The sequence below is a fragment of the Ascaphus truei genome, chromosome 2, assembly GCF_040206685.1.
Source record: "Ascaphus truei isolate aAscTru1 chromosome 2, aAscTru1.hap1, whole genome shotgun sequence".
Taxonomy (NCBI): Eukaryota; Metazoa; Chordata; class Amphibia; order Anura; family Ascaphidae; genus Ascaphus; species Ascaphus truei.
In genome coordinates this window covers 463,699,100-463,703,827 of record NC_134484.1, presented here as the reverse complement: position 1 = coordinate 463,703,827, position 4,728 = coordinate 463,699,100, and the positions used below count along the sequence as shown (strand labels likewise).

General features: G+C 38.9%; 1 long non-coding RNA gene across 1 annotated transcript; it reads right to left on the bottom strand.

Moving 5' to 3' along the window:
- Nucleotides 1-900: 900 nt before the first annotated feature.
- On the bottom strand, nt 901-4,323 carry LOC142487933 (uncharacterized). The gene is made up of 2 exons (XR_012799353.1): nt 3,992-4,323; nt 901-1,141 (listed from the first exon to the last, which is right to left on the bottom strand). It is a non-coding gene; the product is annotated as an uncharacterized LOC142487933 (long non-coding RNA).
- Nucleotides 4,324-4,728: the final 405 nt, after the last annotated feature.

Below are 4,728 nucleotides of genomic sequence, written 5' to 3'. Positions count from 1 at the left end.
TGCAAATCGGGAAGCAACATCTGCCTTCTTTGCAAGGTACTGACAAGTTGGGGATAGGTGGAAGAAATGTTCCCACAGGTGGGATTGGTTGTGCATGTTATGGATAGGATCCTGAACCTTATAAAAATGCCTGCTGGCCAGTCCCTAGCAGATTCCCCTGATTCATCTAAGATTTTACCAAAAAACTTTCAAGGTTTAGAGACAGCGGTTCCAGAGTGGGAAGGGTTAACCTACATCGTAACGACGATTTGCACCCTCTTCTGGAATTCATTAGAGCTAAGGGTTCCCGAACGAACCCTGTATGGACTGAACGAACATTGTCCTTTTGGCAAAGATATAGGGGTGGCAACTTGTGCCCCTAGCCAGGAACTGTCACCCGGATCAATTTGTGCACCCACTTGCATGCGTGCAGGGGTGCCCAGAGACTTTGTTTCGTTCCAAGGACATTTGATTTAGTTTGCCTTTACCCAGTAGGGCTATTTCCCTGTACCCAGATTTGTGTATTTGTCTGAAAAGAAATAAATTACAATTTATTTTACTCATCTTGTGTGCTCAGTTCAGAATCACCGGTATTAATTTGTGTATTAAGTCTTGGTCTCTTGTGACAAGCGCTACACAAGCAATTAAGTAAAGTTACTAAAATATTCTAATTTATTTAATGTTCAGGTTGTAAATAGTGCACACACGCCATCTTTCACATACTGCCTGGCTATAATTGGCTGAAAGCATATTACTTTGACCATATTATTACAGTTTTGAGGCTTTGCTAAACGTTTCCCGGAAAGTCAAATTAATATTTCACAAATGCATTTTGTTCAGTTTCTCACATTTCTAACAGTTACTACTGTACTTTGCCAGAAATACTGTACATACTGTGCCTGAGCAGGTAGACAATAAAGATTAAAAACAAATACTACTTTATTTGCACATAATTATTATTATAATTAATGGCAACAAGATATTCAGGAAAACAGTGATATTAGCCACTTTTTTGAAGACTGGGCTCAATATTTGCTTGACCGCCTTGAGGTTTCGAAGTGTCGTCAGTTTTAGCTTTTTCAATATTTCCACTCGATGGACTTCCGGTTGTGATGACAGACCAGATTTCCTTTACAAACTGCTGCAACCATGTTCTGAAATTCTGAGGTGGAAGAAGAGAAAATAAATTATAGCGCTAGTTAGACTAAATAAAAATACCACTTGTGGTGCATTCACATGTCTTAGATACAGGTAGGTCTGCAACCCTGTATTTACCCATTATCACTTTGCAAAGAGTGCTTTCACTACAGAAAAGGATTCTGGGTAATGGCATGCAAAGGATCAAGTTTAGTCATGTATAGCCAGCTGTGAACAGCTCAGATACAAGTATCAGGCACATTACCTGTTCTATTGCTATACCTTTTACCGAAGGTATTTTCTTCCCCTTCAAATGTTTTCACAATTTCCATAGTGGATCCTGTTGGATCCTAACTGTAGTCGCATGTGTTCCATACTAGTCTTTGTAACTGCACGACCATATTGAAGTGTATTGCACTTTTAGAACTGTATTATTTAATTTAATTATTTACCAGTAGAAAAGAACTTGAGTGGTGCATCTATTTTCGCAAATGGAAAATGATGTGTTAATGTTGTAATGATTTTCTAAAGCTATAAATTATCCAATTGTTCTACAAATGAATTTTCATGATCTTAGGCAGAGAAATGTTACCAATAACCAATTCCATATATTTCACGTACCTAAATATTGTTATTACTCTACTAATATCGGATCCCGCTGACCGACCAGTCACTACAGCATTTTATTCAGAAGAGATAGTGACCCATACATGCTACAGTCTTCTGCCACAAAAAGACACCTCTCCCTACTGGGGCAAATTATCGGGCAAAGGAAAGTGTACAAGAAAGTGCATTTGTTTGCCATTGTTGTCATTAAATTGTAGATTTCACTCCCTTGACCATTATTTTAATCTATAATGTATCAAAGAAAATAATTGAATAAACCATAAAAGTTTTTAAATAAACCAAATGCAGTGTTTTGTTGCTGTATAGCACTTAAAAAATATCACCAAATTCACATGAGCTTATAATTTAACACAGGGGTCTTTTGGCTGCAAAACTGGAGCAGTAAAAAGACATTAGACTTATTCAAGAAAAAAATCCCCGTGCATTTTATGGAACCTTATTTGTTTCTGAAAATAGTGCAATTTTTTTTCTCTCTGGCTTGCAGTCAGGACACTTTGATAAATAAACCAAAAGATAGTACCAGCACTCTCTGTCTCACAGCTGCAGATACTGTACTAACGAATACCAGTGTAGGGAATATGAATAATTTAATGACACTAATAATAAACTGAAATTATAGCAACAATAGCCAATGCGCCAATGAGAGAATTAATACCACCGTGGGAAAAGTCAAAGTGTAGGGGTAGAGGGGAAAGAAGGAGAAGGGGAAAAAAAACACATATTCGTGTATTCGTTAGTATCTGTAGCTGTGAGACAGAGAGAGCTGGTACTATCTTTTGGTTTGTTAGTACTTGTGATGGGAATTAGGGTCCCTTCCTCTTCCGGGCACCCTGCAACCTTGCTGAGTTTTTCAGTCAGAGTGCTGTCTATCACCCCCCTTTCTGCCATACTTTGATAAATAGCCCCATAGTCAAGTAGGCCTTGATATGACACCTTCTGGCACTGGAAGACACTCTGTAGGCCAGTGACTTGAATTGGATATAAGGTGTACTCTAGTATCAGAAGGTGCCTCATGGCAGAAGATTGCTTAGTAAATATGGCTCATAGTGTATTATTCCAAGAATTATAAGGACTATGTAGGAAAATCTCCCAACTGGGCCAAATTATGTGGCAAAAGAAATTGTACAAGAACGTGTATTAGTTTGCTATTATTGACATTAAATTGTAGTTTCCACACTCTTGACCATTATTGTAATCTATAATGTATCTGTAGCCTAGCTGTCCAGTGTAAGTCCTGTCACATGCAGGCAGTGGAGGGGTTAATTCCTTCAACAAGGCTTTGTGTGCTTTTGCAGCCTAGGATGTGTCAGCAGTATCCAAGGAGCGGGCCTTAGCAACAGCCAGAGAGTGCCAGCCTGAGATGTGAGTACTGATTGGCTCACACACAGGATGTGATGACCTATCAGTATTCAACCTGCTCTGTTAAGGGGCAGGGTTACAACCACCAACTCACAGGCTATAAATTCTGCCACTGTCCTAAATTCTGGGTCTCTCTCGATCTCTCTCCTCCCTTTGGGGAGCGAGCAACATCTACCCTCCATCTCAGTAGGAGATGTGAGGAGGAGTCCATAGGTCCTGGTCTGGGTCTCAAGCCTTAACCAGTGCCTTTTATTATGGGAAGATGAGGAAAGGATGCATCAGTGCTGTTTATGTCATCTGCATGCAATAAAGATCCAGTTGTATCAGAACCAGTGTGATTCACTTTCTGGCTGAAAGAACAAGTTGTCAGTATGGATTCTCCTTTCACACCAAGGACCCATGCTGACTGGAGGCGTTGCACCGATGAAGAACTAAGGTGACCTGTGACCATGTCCTGTTCTCCCCACAACACTGCGGAGCACTCAGCCCTCCTGTTTACCAATAGGTACAGCCCAACACCTAGTGAAGAAGCTAGAAGAGCATACCCACCCAAATCTCACTTATGAGGGGAGGGTAGTACAAGGGCTACATATCAAAGAGAAAAAAATCTGATAAACAATACAAGTTTTGAAATAAACAATGCAAATAATGCAGTGTTTTGTTGCTGTATAACACCAAAGAAATATCACCAAAGTCAGATAGAGTTTGTAATTGAACGCAGGGGCCTTTTGGCTGCAAAACTGGAGCAACAAAACTACTTATTAAAGAAAAAAATCCCGATAAATTTTATGGAAACTTGTTTGTTTATAAACATAGTGCATTTTTTTTTTGCTCAGGTTAGCAGATGCAAAACTTTGATACATGTCTCCATAGTCAAGTAGGTACTTACCTTCCACAGATCCTTAACATTAGGAAAGCCTAGATATGCCTCTTTTGTATTTGAGTCTGCAGGCTCTGGAGCATTTGTCTTGCTTTCCCCAATCTCTTGATTTGAGGAAAGTGTTGCAGAACTGATCGCTGTAACCACACCAAGCACCAGGAATCCTTGCAACAAGTTCATTGTGTGATGTCTTCAATTCAAGTTATATCCGACTGTTCTGTCTTTCAGTATATCTTCTAGGAGATGTTGCTACTTATGTGATCTTGTTTTTTAACTCACACCCATCATCACCAAAAGAGGTTATATGCAGTACATGTCCAAACACAGTCAACTTAAATTGTTGTGGGTGTGTGTGTAATTAGATGAATGAGACAATATTTGGTAAGTGATTTCATACAGTTAATGTGAAAAAATGTTCCATTCGTTTCCCACCAGAACAAATTAAAGTATGTGTGCCAAACGGAACATTCTGAGGTTGGAAGGATACTGTAAATGTATGAGGAGTAAATTATGGTTTAAATCCTCATAATTATCATTTATTTTTTTAAGTAAATACAGGCCTTCACTTAAGAGGGCATCGCAATACTTTACAGTCAGTTTTAGAACTACAACTAAATTATTTCTGTTAAATACTGTAAGAGACAGGCATGAAAAGCCAGAGTTATAATAATATATGGTTGCATTAAAAGAACAAAGGTTATACACATTCAGTTTACAGATAACTCATGGACCGTCAGAGATATGAT